Genomic DNA, 14457 nt, shown 5'->3' on the forward strand with positions numbered 1-14457 from the left:
CAGTAAGCAGAATCCCATGTTCACTGCACAGCCTCTGCTTCTCTTGTCTGTTTTTGTACGCGGGCTTTTCCTCTTCCAGAAATGCCCCAGCTTACAAAATCATCCTTCAAGGCTTATCTGTCCGATGACCTTATCCACTGTGTCCTCCAGATCTGCCGAATGGGGATATTCCCTCCTTTGCACAGCCATCACTCGCCACCGCTGTCCTCCAGAGCTCATACTCCGCCTCGTATTCTAGTTGGCGGCTATCTGTCTCATCCCTGTTACTAAATTATATGTTCCCTCCCCAACTCATGTCCATCTGGAACCTCAGAATGTGACCTGATGTGCAAATCAGGTCTTTGCAGACAAAATTAGTTAAGGATCTTGAGGTGAGATCATCCTCGATTTAAGGGAAGGCCCTAAATCCAATGACTGGTGTCTTTCTAAGACAAGGGAGAGGGAGATTTGGACACAGATGCAGAGAGAGTACGGCCATGGGAAGACGGAGGCAGAGATCAGCCACAAGCCAAGGAAAGCCAGGAGCCACCAGAAGCTGACGTGCTCAGAGGCAAGGAAGGCTCCTCCCCTTGGGCTTTTGGAGGAAAGTGGCCCTGCTGACACCTTAATTCCAGAGTGCTGGCCTCCAGCCCTGTGAGAGAATACATTTCTATTGTTTAAGCCACCAAGTTTGTGGTAATTTGTTACGGCAGCCCTAGGGAATTAACATACCTGAGTATAATGTATGATTTTCCTTTGTATCTTCTCAAACTTGCTCGTAAGCATTTGTGAAAATACTACATTTGCAAGTCATTCATCTCAGCTTTTATTTTTTTAAGCCATTGTGACTAAAGAAGCTCTTGTTTAAAAAAAAAGAAGAAAATCAAGGACAAAGCAATGTCCAATGACATTAACTAGTTACGTTTCCCTTGATATGTGTCCTGGCGAGGTGGCGTGCCTCTGGCGTGCGAGATTGCTTGGATCTGGGTGAGAGCAGCAGCCCTGCTGGTGTGGGCATCTATCTGAATGAGGCCCTGACTGCTACAAGGAGCCCCACCCTCGGGGTGAGCGGGGCCTCCGGGAGACTCCAGCTCCGCTCTCTGTGGTTCCGAGTGAGGCCGAGAGACTCCAGTTTCTGGAGGCCTCGCTGGCTTCTCGAAGGGCACGTGAGCAAGGCGGGCTCTCCCCAGCAGCCACACTCAGGAGTCCGGAGCCAGGGATGGCCTTATGTCCAGGCAGAATAGGCTTCGTCATCACGTGAGCATGTGCACTTAGGAGGAAGTTTCCCCAGCGGACAGCGCCGCCTCCCCCGCCCAGCTGTTTCTGGTGCGTCAGCACCTTTGGAAGATCTGCTCAGAAACACACTAGTTTTCCAACGGCTCTTGATTTATCAAATAGAACTTATAATAGCTAACATATACCGAATGCCCCGAATGCCAAGAATTGGACTAAGCACCTTGCACATATTTGATCCTTAGATTCTCAGGGCAACACTTCAAAGTAGGTATTTAAAGCCCCCTTTTACAGAGGAGGAAACTTGAGCCTAGAGGTAAAGTAACTCAAGCAAGGTCACACAGGAGTCAGCCGTGCCTGCTCTCAAGCCCGGTCGGTCATTCCGCCTCGAGAGCCTGCGGCTGCTGTTCAGCGGGCCTGAGTCACAGGAGGGGAAGGGAAGAGAAAGCGGGGGGCAGCTGCTGAAGCCAGCTTCAAGAGTTCTTCCACATCTGGTGCCCCCAGGGACAGACAAGGGCTGTTTAAGCAGGGTCATCTAGAAGTTCCCGAGTAGCTGACTGCATTAGCTGAGCAAGCCCCCCGGCACATACAGCCTTTCTTCCTGCCCTGAGAACACTTTACACACCCTCTGAGATTTCTGCCCTGGAACCAGGATGGGACTCCACCTGCTTCACTTTGCTGAGCCTTTCCTAGGTGTCCTGGTCAACCAAGAGGGTGAGGTTTTGCACTCCGGGGGCTAAATTCTCACTGGAGGGGCACGTGAGAATCCATGTTGGTGAGAACATAGGGAGGCCAGAGGCACCCTTCCAGAGCCTCCTGCCTCTGTGTGGTTCATTCTGATTTAAATGTCCTGTCCTGTCAGGCTCTTGCCCTCTCGTAACTGTTAGTGTGACGGGCGTCACATTATTGTTCTATTATTAGTCACACACCATGGGCAAATCACTATTTCAATCGGTATTGGTTATAAATTATTACATCAACTGCTCTACAATTCTATAGTAATGTTTATCCTCAGGTCCCTCAAAAATAGGAAAAACAAAAGCCCAGCAAGATTTCAGCCCAGAACCTGCCAGCACAGGGCTATTCCTTTGACATCTTGCTTCAGTGTCATTTCCTGGCGTCGCACGATATTTAATGCTTACATGGTGATATCTGATCTTTCTTTCTATTGTCCCCCAATGGCCACCGGGGCGCTGTCATTCAAACACAAGCTCATGTGAAACCAAAGAGAAGGCAGTTACACTGCAGGGCACCACACAGCTGTGCTTTTTAGTATTTGCCCAAATGGCTTCCTAGGGTAACAGCAATCACCAAAGCTCTCTGTTTTGAGTAAGCAAACTCCATTTTAATCACAGATGGCACTGAGCATTGTGACCCTGTAAGCTGTTCTAGAGTGGCATAGAAGCATCCCTTCTCAGCCTGGGCATCCCAGTATGGGAATGTGCACTCACCCACATGGATTACTGGTGTTTTGTTGGCAAGGTCTAGGCAGTTGTTCCCAGGGTGGGCTGGGAATGCAGCCATGATGCCATTTATAAAGCAGACCTCAGCTCTCAAGGCAGATAGTAACATGTACTGCTTCCTGGAAAACTGGATTCCATAGCTGGATCTGGGTCTATTGCCTGCTGCCACTCTGTCCTAGGTCTGGAGGGTAGCCGTTTGCTCCATCGTGGGCATTACCAGGTATTTGGTGGTCCTTATTTTAAAAGCCTGTGCTTTGGGGTTTGAGAGGAGAGCAGGAATAGTCTATCCCTTAAAAAAACAAACAAACAAACAAAAAACCTCAAACACCTGGCTCTGTAGCAATGTATCCATATCGATGTGAGGAGTGTGCCCCATTCCATCTCCACCCACACATCTCCTCTTGATTTCTTACAGCGGAGCAATTCACGAGAAAGGAAGAGACTGACGGACCAGCTCTCCTATACCAAGTTCCTGTGACATCTTGAGTGCCTACTGCCTGAAAGCGAAGACTTGTTAAGGGTGGAAAGGACAACCACGGGTGAAGGAAGCGGACCCCAGGTGAGTAGGGCAATGATCCTACAGCCCAGCCCTGTCCACGCTATGTGGGGGTGGGGGTGGGTTGGCCCTCGGTTGCAGTAGCGGATGGAAGTCCAAGGGGACCGCCCTATGTGTGGCGCCTCACTCAAGGGAGCACTTGGCTTGGTGAGTCATCCAGTGCCTCCAGCTGCTCCAGGGGCCATATCATAAGTGGCATACCTCGCTGGGTGGTAAGATTCATGCCAACTGATGGAATCACCACCCAGAGTTGCTAAAAGACCAAGATGTCAAGCTGTTAGTGGCCACATTCCCACTGTCCAATCCAATTAAAATTAGCCTTTATTCTCATACATGGGAACTCAAGAGTGTCCCCAGGCGTCGTTCTCGTCGTGTGACTCAGACAAGCAGTGGTCTCTAAGGGTTCTCCAGATGACCACAGACTGACCTCTCGGAGGGCAGTGAGACTGGCTCTTCATTCTGCATCTTCACAAGCTTTCGTGCTCTACGACTGTCCTCGTGGACAAATACATCTGACTTGACATGGGTCAACTTAAAAACAAAAACACACAAACGTGCCCTTGACCTACATTCCGGCCCAACCACGGCCCATCTCTCTGCTTCTCCTTAGAGTAAAACTCCTCAAACGTTACGGGTTATCACTGTCTCTAATTACATCTCACCACATCCACTGCTACAGCCCTCCTCTCCCTGGGTGTCCACACTTCCCCTACTGTACTGCATTCTCTACCTAAAAGGCAAAATAACTTCTTAAGAGTGTAAATCTGCATATTGCTCTCTTGCTTAAATCTTGCTAATGGTGTCTAATCATATTACAGAATAAAATTTAAGCCACTTGCCATATATGTAATCTGAGCCCTGTCTACGTGATCTGACCCCATCCCCCTTGCCTCCATTCTCGGCTTTTTCTCCAGGCTTATTACACTGGCCTTCATTCTGGACCCCAGGCAGCCCTGCCTTGTGCCTGTCTCAGGGTCTTTGCACTTGCTGGTCCTTCTGCCTGGAATGCTTTCCCCCCAGCCCGTGGCATAATTAACTCTGCATGGTTCAAGTCGCAGCTTTATTGTCACCTCCTAAGAGAGGATTTCCCCCACCTCAGTTTAAAGCAGCTCCCAAACCTCATCATTCTCTATCTCATTACACACTTTTCCTGCATGTTGATGAACACTCTCTTCTTGAAATTGTCTCTTTGTTTACAGTTATTTTTGTCTCCCCATGCTAGAGTATGTAACAGCCTTCTTGTCTGTCTTGTTCACCGCTATTTCCCTAAGTTACACTAAAGCCTAGCTCATATCTTATGCTCAATAAATGCTTGTGTGAGGAAATGCTCCCATTATGATAAATTCTCTACTGTGTTTCTGTTTCTGGTATGAAGCAACATGGCTTCTAAATCTGGCAGCACAGAAGAATTACCTAGACATACTTTTCATAATTCATACTCTTGGGCCCCATCCCAGGATCTATTGACGTGCAGTTGAAAGTGTCCTGATCTTTCCATTCACTCTGATGAAACGTCTTGAATTGGCAAAGACAAGGAGCAGGGGGTTAAGGTTCAGGCTAATGGAATTTGGGTTCAGCGGTCCTGTGAGTCCTTTAGATTGCAGCTGGGTCCGGGGCTGGAGAGATATGAGAAATTGGACGCCGTGGCGTGGGCCCGTCTGGCTGTTGAGAGCCAAGGTTCGGTTTGGGAGCTGAGTGATTCTGTGAATTCCCAGGGCACCTATTCGCTCAAGGAAAACTCTTTACCTCACTATGTCCTTCAGCATCATGATCTAGAACTCTGCTATTCAATACAGTAGCCGTGATTTAAATTTGAATGAATTAAAATTAAGGTATTTGAATCAAATTTATTAAAAGTAAAATAGGGTAAAATGAAAAATTCCATTCTTCAGTCTCACTGGCCACGTTTTAAGAACTCACTCACCATATGGGCGAGAGGCTACAGTATCTGACAGTGCATTTCTGTCAGTGTAGAAAGTTCCATTAGACGGTGCTGGTCTGGAAAATGGGCTCCTGGGACATGTAGGGCATCCACCTGCTGTTGTGATTGCTTTAAATGCCAGCCCTGTCAGTCCTGCACGGAACTAAGCTCTACCCTGGTTAAGCAGTGGGTCTCGTGAGGCCTGGGAATTTCAGTGGAGCAGGTGAGAAGCTGATGAAAACAACTTGTAACAACATGTGCCAGAAAAAAACAAAAACAAAAAACGTGCGCCAGCAGACTTGCGCACTCACAGAGGAGATGCACGTTTGCACAGAAATACACTTTTGTTGCTTCCGAGGACATGGGGACAGCACATCTCTGGGACAGGGAGGGCACTTTCCTTAGCTTGTTCTCCTTGAACTCTGAGTCCAAGGTCACTGCTGGGAATATCACTGGGATTTGTTAGGTAACTGTTTCTTAGGCTTACATGTTTTATCCCGAGTGAGAGGACCAGGCAGTCACTCTAAGGCAGGGGAAATGACTTACGCTCTTATTCCTCCTCGGCGTTTCACGTAGAAATGGCAAACACTAGCCCTAGTCTGACTTGCACTATAATGAGCCCTGTACATGCCTCTTTTTGTTTGCTCATGAGGTTCTCAAGGGCAAGGATTATGTCTTATTCCCTTCACTGCAGCAGCTGGTACTATGCATGATGCATAATTGTTTCTATACAAATTGGATGGATAGGTGGATGGATGGACAGGTGAATAGGTGGGTGGATGGATGGATGGATAGATGGAGGGACTCAGAGCCACACTGATGGAAGATTCCACATTTCCACGATATTACCATTTCTAGCAACACATCATTTCTCATCTCAGGACTTCAGAGGAATTCAGCATTATTCTCTGTTCTGAAGATGAGGAGACATAATCTTACACGTCAGCAGTGAGTAGATGAATGAGGAAAAGCTTTTCCAGTGTCATCAGAGCATCCTCTTGGGACTTTATGGGAAAAGCCATTTCCTCTCTCTCTCTCTCTCTCTCTCTCTCTCTCTCTGTCTCTGGTAGGAAGCCCAGCTAGAGAAAGAACAAATTTAGCTCAAAAAGAAACATGGCGATAGGGAACTTTCATAAGAAATTGCATATGTGCCTTGTGAAACATTCAGGTTCCCAGAGCATTTTGGGTTACTCTTTTAAGAACCCAATTCTGAGTGCTTCTTATAGACTTTTGAATCCTCTGTCCCCACATCGTGTCTCAGAGACAGAGGAGGTTGAGCTTGCACGTTGCACGGCAGGGAGCTACATGAGATCACAAAACCAGGCGTAGCCAGCTCTGAGGCACCTGGCAAAGTAGGCAAGTCTGTCAGGGGCACATTCCTTATCTCCTTTTTGTTGTTCATGGCCGTGAGGCTGCGACACTCGTGGGAAACCCAATAATGCTTATGTAAGACAACATGAGCAGACTGGTCCCCACTTCTAACATACTTTTTCACGTTAAATGATCAGTTCTATAAGTATCGCTTGCTTTGCTTATTTTTGGTCATTCTTTTCTGAATATAAAAATAATCCACATTCATTATAGGAATATAGAAAGGTATAAAGAAAACTAAAAATGCTTGCAACCCTGCTGTCCTGAGTTTCTGTTGCATATATTTTAGTGTATTTCCTCCTTATCCTTTACCTGTGTATATATAAATGTGTTATATCTTTTTAAAAGTAATTAGAATCATGTTCACACTTCATTACTTGATCTTTATATTTGACAATGCATTATTATGAGTATATCTCTATGCCATTCAAAGCAAAGTGATGTGCAGTTAAAAAAAAAAAAAAAAAAAAAAAAAAGATCCTTCTCCCCCCCTGCAATGTATAGGCTGTCACTAAAGTATTATTTAGAGGAAATTTTATGGTTTTAAATTATATCAGAAAGAAGAAAGGCTAAAAATTCAAGAGTTAAACATCTAATTTAAGAAGTCAAAAGAGGAGTAGCAGAAATAACAAGGTTCCAAACAGGAAGTTAAACTAAAGTCATGAACACAGGAATGTTTTAGATGTTTCTATTGTATGTTGTTTTCCATTCTGTGCTTTGGACTCTTTGACCTTATATTTTAGATGTGTCTCTTCTTTTTTTTTAACATCTTTATTGGAGTATAGTTGCTTTACAATGGTGTGTCACTTTCTGCTGTATAACAAAGTGAATCAGCTATACATATACATATATCCCCATATCCCCTCCCTCTTGCGTCTCCCTCCCACCCTCCCTATCCCACCCCTCTAGGTGGTCACAAAGCACCGAGCTGATCCCCTGTGTAGATGTGTCTCTTCTAAAAGAGCGTTTAACTAGATACTTTAAATCCAGTCTGACACCTTTGACTTTTAACTGAGGCATTTAGTCTATTTTATTTAAATGTAATCGCTGAAATGTTTTATCTAGATCTATTTTGTGTTTTGTAACTATACTACTTGCTCTGTATCTCTTCTTTATTCTTTTTTTGCCTCTTTTGGACTGATTTCTTTTCATTTCTCTTTAATAATTTGACAGTTATATAGCTAATTCTCTTCCCCTACGGCTTATCCTAGAATAATAACCAAGCATATCATATTCTAATGTAATTAATAAGTCTCCCTAAAAATCTTTCTTTTTTTTTTTTTTCGGTGGTATGCGGGCCTCTCACTGTCGTGGCCTCTGCCGTTGTGGAGCACAGGCTCCGGACGCGCAGGCTCAGCGGCCATGGCTCACGGGCCCAGCCGCTCCGCGGCATGTGGGATCTTCCCGGACCGGGGCACGAACCCGCGTCCCCTGCATTGGCAGGCGTACTCTCAACCACTGTGCCACCAGGGAAGCCCTATCAAAAAAATCTTACAATGCTTTAATCCTATTGCCCCTTCCAGTTTATATGCTATTGTTACGGTGTATTTTATTTCCAGCTTTCTTTTACCCACAGAAGTTTATTATCACTGTTTCATGCAATGTTTTTTTGGATTTACACCTACATTTGCCACGTTCTTGGCCTATTGTGCCATCTTTCATCTCAGTCTTTCTACCTGAGATTACTTTCCTCTGCCTAACACAAGCCCTTAGAATTTCCTTTTATCTCAGTTTATTTTTCCTTACCTCAAAATGTCTTTACGCCAGTCATTTTTTGAAAGATGTCTTCACTGAACATATACTTTTGGGTTGGTGGTTATTTTCTCTCAGCATATTAAAAATATTCTTCCACTGTCGTCTAGCTTCTATAATGGCCCTCATGAAGTCAGTTGTAAATGCGTCATTCCTTTGCAAGTAACCTATCTACCTTATTTGCCTGGGTTTTTTGATCCTCTCCGGCTTTAGTGTTCTCAGGTTTGATTATTCTGTGTCTGAGCGTGCATTTCTTTCTCTCTCTTTTTTCTTTTAAAAATCCTGCTTGGGTTCCTTGGGATGCCTGAATCTGAGGATTTTGGAGTCTTTCATCAGTTCCGATTATTTCTCTTATCTCCCTGGACTGTGTAAAAAATAAATTGCTGGTCTGTCTTCCAGTTTTCTAATTCTTTCTTCAGCTATGCTCATCCTCTCTTAAACCAGCCACTGAGGCTTACAAAAAAGTTTTGTTATGATATTTTTCATTTCTAGTTCTAGTTGGATCTTTTCCCAAATCTGCCTGATAACTTTTATATTTTTCTGTTCCTCACTATTTATAGAACATGTAATGGGCTGCATTGTGTTCCCTCAAAATTCATATACTGCAATGCTAAATGCCAATACCTCAGAATGTGACTGTCTTTGGAGATAGGGCTTTTAAAGAAGTAATTAATGTTAAATGAGGTCATTGGGATGGGTCCTAATCCAATATGACTGGCGTCCTTAGAGGAAGAGATTAAGACACAGACACACACAAAGGAAAGACCATGTGAGGACAAAGAGAGAAGACAGTCATCTACAAGCCAAGGAGAGACACCTCAGAAGAAATCAGCTCAGCCAATACCTTGATCTTGATATTGGACTTAACAGCCTCTATAACTGTGAGAAAATAAATCGCTATTGTTTAAGCCACACAGTCTGTGGTACATAGTTATGGCGGGACTAGCAAACTAACACAGACCTCTCTATTATTTTTTTTTTCCTTTGAATCAATTTTAAAATACTTGTTTTATATTCCTTAGCTGATAATTCAATATCTGAAACTTTTTGGAAGCTGTGTCCCTTGTCTATTTTTTCAGCTGTATTATGCTTATGGACCTGCTATCTTTGTGAATTTTGTGATCTGTGCTGATGAGCTCATATTTTTCGAAAGTTTTATCTATGGCAATTCCTTGAGGCAAATCTGAGAGGATTTGCTTTTCTATGAGCCTAGGACTACTTCCAACCCAGCAGCACTCTATACTAATTCTGTACTTCAGTTTTTGGGGACTACCCAGATAGTGTGGATTGAAGTTCGAAAATTATACAATAGGCTTGTGTTTATGAGTAATCAAGGCAGAGATTTTGTTCCTTTACCCAAGTACTAAGGTTGGAGAAAGGCAGTTTGCCTTGATGTCTGGGTGGTAGTGGGGAGGGACAGCGTATATCCAATTCACGTCCACACCGAAAATATAACCTATTGGGGTCTCTTCACTGTGTGAAGATCTTCTACCAGATCCTGTGCTTTGTGAGGTCTCAAGCCTTTTTCTTTCTTTTTTTTTTGGCTGCGCCGCCAAGAGGCTTGTAGGATCTTAGTTTCCAGACCAGGGATCAAATCCGTGCCCCCTGAAGTGGAGGCTCTGAGTTCTAACCACTGGACCACCAGGGGCTTCCTGGAGGCTTTTTCCTCTTGTGGCCTGACCACTGGAGTTTGACAGATGCCCTCAGGATGAAAGTCAGCTTTAGGGTTCCAAAGATAGTTCTAGAAGGAGAGGTCATTTTTAGCCCAGAGCCTCTGTCGGTTCTCCAGAAGGGTTAGGCTGGCCTGTGATGCAAAACATTCAATGCTGCCATCACCTCTATTCTTCTGCTTTCCTGACCAGCTCAGTGAATCTTGCCTCTTACGAGAGTTGGGTCCGGAAGGAAAGCATCTTCTGGAAGCCAGCTCTAGATCACCCAGCCTTTTGTGTCAAGTCCTTATCCATGCACGACTGTCCTGTGCTTCAGCCCCCCCCCCCGCCCCCCACAGTCACAGCGTGCCTCAGAGACCAAGGGTTCCCACCGCCACCTCTCTGGTCACTTCTTCTCCATTTCCCACCCACTCCTTTGAAAAAATAAGTAGAAGAGTCACCTGTCTTGGAAGATATCTTGGTGACACTCTCCTCTTTCAGAAAGGGCTAGCAAGAGAGGATAAATTCAAAGATACTGCATCCCCCAAAACTGTATGGAGACAGGGCATCTGCCACGTCCCCTCAAGGAGAGCCTGGCAACTCTTACTGCAGGAGGATTTTTTTTTTTTTTTTTAATTTTAAAAGCCTGAGCCAGTGTATGGAGTGGGTATCTGGCTTGAAGCCATTTTGAATCATCGTAACACAAGTCAGGTGGCTGAAAAATGTCTACACACTCACCTGGCACTGCCTTTGGTTTCTCCAAGAGGGGAGTTGGACTTGGTCTCCAAGCGCTCTCTGGAAGCTCAGGGCATCCAGCACAGGATGAGGGAGGCCAGGAACACAGCAAAAGTCTGCGTGAGAGACACCCTCCTCCTTCCTGACAATTTTCCGGTTATATGTGAAACCTCCAGTGTGATTTATGATTAGCTTCTTTTTTTATGAAAAACATATTTTATTCCTTAAAAAGAAAGCATTTTATTAAATAGGTAGTGGGGTAATATCTATAAACTTCTTCCACATCTTAATGCATTTGTTTTTCATCCTTACTGTTGGTCAGACTTCCATAACCACCTTTCACTCAGGGATCAAGAAAGGGCATTGCTATTACACTAGAGGAAATAATTTATGAATTTTTAAGTGTGTATGACTTATTAATTTGTTCCCTAAATACTAAAATACCATTTTTTTAATGATTAGGTTTTGAATCTCTTTCTTTGGGGTTGGTCTTGTCCAGGGAGCCATAGGAACTGTGTGACCTGAGGACTGAGGGTCTCTCTTACTGGGTCTCACTGTGGACCAATTTGTGCAGGTTGAAGAAAAAAAAAGTTCTGACAATGGGCTTATTGACGTGCCTTCTGACCTTCGTCATTAGCTGTTGTTGCCAGGCTCCCCCCTACCCCAGTAGACAGCCTCGGGCAGTAACAAGAGAAGCTAAGCACATTTTCAAATTCAAAGTCAGGTCTGCAAAGAGCTGGGAGTTTGGGCTTTCTCCTTGGACAAGGGCAAGACTCGGCCCTCTCACGTTGTTACCAGCCGGGCCTCGTGTTTTCAGCAGGATAAATCAGGCCAATAAACTCTGCTGCTTGATGGAAGGTAAAAGGCATAGAGGTGAATATCATTTAGGAGACGAAAGATCAGTTAATGCTTGGGAAATGCTTAAGTCAAGAGAATTCTTTTTCTATGCCTGAAGGTGATCACTTAGAAATTAAGCTTAAGTTGGCTATGAGTCCCATAGGTCTAAAAAACGTTTCAGGTATTGGTCAACAAATTAACTACTGACATATTTGACAAAAGATGGTGGAATAAAATGCTATCTGTCTCTTTCTGTTTCTGGAACATACAGAAAATAATATCTACAATCCCCAAGCCATTCTGAAGAATATTTGGCACTAATTGAACTAGAGTAGCAGGAGCAAGGGGTGCCAGCAAACAGACCAGTGCCTGGCACGTGACAAACGTTGATTGAACGTATAATGAAGCTTCCTCTCTTTAGATCTAAAGCAGGATGCTAACATCTCTGAAAGTAAGTGAAAGAATTCTATAAAACCCAACCTGGGGTGCTATACTTGGAACAATTAAGTTTAAATTCCTGGAGAGGACACAGGAGAAAGAAGGGCCGTTTCTGTAGTGGGATTCTACAGTTTGTCGTTTCAGAATGGCAGGGGATGTGTGGATGGCATAGGATGGAACCCTAGAATCAGCCCTCTGTGTGTTCTAAGACCCCCGCTCCCCCAGCCTTTCTCACTGCAAAAGAGAGGAAAGTCCCAAACTTAAAGTAGGTAGATATTCAAAGCAGAGAGCCCAGCCCATTTAAGCAGAAAACCTAGATAATAATAATCACGAATAAATTTAAAAGCTGTGCTTCATAACCTAAGAATATGATTAAAGCAATGCTCAGAGGAAAATTGTTAGGTTTAAGCACTTAACATTAATAAATAAAAAATAATCAAAATAATGCATTGATTTTTCAACTCAAGAAGTCTGAAAAAGAACCCAACCTAATTACAGAAAGCAAAAGGAAGACATAATGTTGAGAGTTGAAATGAATAAATTTTTAAAAAATAGATATTTGGCAGAAAAAAAAAATGAATCCAAAGTCTAATGCTTTTAAATGAAAGAGATAAACCGTTAATATCCCACCCCCCAAAACTGAAGGACAAAATACAAGTCCATAAAATTAGAAAGGAGAATGGGGAAATAACACAAAGATGGATGAAATTTTGAAAAAACTTTATGCTCAATTCTAAGCAAACACATGGGAAAACCTAAGGAATTACCATATATGATGTTGGGAAGTTGTCTGGATGGCAGACCCAGATAATTTCACAAATGAATTATTTTAAATCTTTAAGAAATAGGTCACTCTAACACTTCAAGAACCTTTCTAGAGCAAGGAAAATAAATGCTTCCAACATCGTCTTATACAGCCAGCATAACGCTGATGCCAAAATTTGACACTGATGGTGTATCATGCACACACAGAACTCACAAACAGAAGACCAGTTTTGCTAATAAATCTAAAGCAAAAATCTTAAATAAAATATTGATACATTAGTTAGCATTTTCTTTTTTGCAACTGACACACTTTCTAATAGCTCCTTGACCAGAGAGGAAAATATAGCTCTATTAGAAAAGAAAACAATTTAAATATTTCAATGCTACAGAAGGGCGCTGTGGGAAAACTGACTTTTGATCATGACCTTTGACTCCAGGGTCGGTGTTAGAACCAACAGAGGAAAGAACATTAAATCAGAATCGAGAGGTGGCCTGCGGGTCGAGGTTGCTCAAGAACACAGACTTTCACCCTGCTTTCTCCAGTCAGAAGTTTCTTTTGATTTTGCTACACTTAAGAGTGGTTGCATGGGCACTTAGGGTTGCTGATGTCAGCAAGGCCACGTTCAGTTCCAGCGGGAAGATCATGAAGCCCAACAGCGAGAAGCCGGACGAGTATGCGCTGGGCATCTCCCAGGCCCTCCTGCAGCTGGAGATGAACCCGTACCTCAAGGCCCAGCTGCAGAGCTGAACATCACGGCCGCCAAGGAAATTGCAGTTGGTGGTGGTCAGAGAGCTATCATAACCTTTGTTCCCGTTCCGCAACTGAAATCTTTCCAGAAACTCCAGGTCCAGCTAGTGCGTGAGTTGGAGAAGTAGTTCAGCAGGAAGCATGTTGTCTTTATTGCTCAGAGGAGAATTCTGCCTAAGCCAACTCGAACAAGCCATACAAAAAATAAGCAAAAGCATCCCAGGAGCCGCATTCTGACTGCCGTGCACGATGCCATCGTGGAGGACTTGGTTTTCCCCAGTGAGATTGTGGGCAAGAGAGTGTATGGCAGCCAACTCATAAAGGTTCATTTGGTTAAAGCACAGCAGGGGCTTCCCTGGTGGCGCAGTGGTTCAGAGTCCGCCTGCCGATTCAGGGGACGAGGGTTCGTGCCCCGGTCCGGGAGGATCCCATGGATCCCGTGGAGCGGCTGGGTCCGTGAGCCGTGGCCGCTGAGCCTGTGCGTCTGGAGCCTGTGCTCCACAATGGGAGAGGCCACGACAGTGAGAGACCCGCGTACCGGAAAAAAAAAATTAAAAAAGCAGAACAATGTGGAACACGAGGTTGAAACATTTTCTGGTGTCTATAAGAAGCTCACCAACAAGGACGATAATTTTGAATTCCTAGCATTTCAATTGTAAACAAAAATGACTAAATAAAATATTATTCACAATTTTAAAAAAAAGTTTCTTTTGAAAAAAGTGAATGTTCTGGGCTTCCCTGGCAGTGTGGTGGTTAAGAATCTGCCTGTCAACGCAGGGGACACAGGTTCGAGCCCTGGTCGGGGAAGATCCCACATGCCGCAGAGCAATTAAGCCCATGAGCCACAGCTACTGAGCCTGTGAGCCACAACTACTGAGCCCACGTGCCACAACTACTGAGCCTGCACACCTAGAGCCCATGCTCTGCAACAACAGAAGCCACCGCAATGAGAAGCCTGCGCACTGCAACGAAGAGTAGCCCCCACTCACCGCAACTAGAGAAAGCCCGCG

General features: G+C 44.4%; 1 long non-coding RNA gene and 1 pseudogene across 1 annotated transcript in view; both read left to right on the forward strand.

The window, feature by feature from the left end:
• LOC136793300 (uncharacterized) overlaps positions 1–3219 on the forward strand; it is a 65098-nt gene extending 61879 nt beyond the window's left edge. Inside the window, exon 3 of the long non-coding RNA XR_010838428.1 lies at positions 3091–3219. This is a non-coding gene — a long non-coding RNA (uncharacterized lncRNA). The remainder of the gene's footprint in view (positions 1–3090) is intronic.
• An 8039-nt stretch (positions 3220–11258) lies between these two features.
• LOC131747599 (small ribosomal subunit protein eS7-like) lies at positions 11259–14106 on the forward strand (annotated as a pseudogene).
• The last annotated feature ends 351 nt before the right edge of the window (positions 14107–14457 follow it).

This window comes from Kogia breviceps, chromosome 20 (genome assembly GCF_026419965.1).
Source record: "Kogia breviceps isolate mKogBre1 chromosome 20, mKogBre1 haplotype 1, whole genome shotgun sequence".
Classification (NCBI taxonomy): domain Eukaryota; kingdom Metazoa; phylum Chordata; class Mammalia; order Artiodactyla; family Physeteridae; genus Kogia; species Kogia breviceps.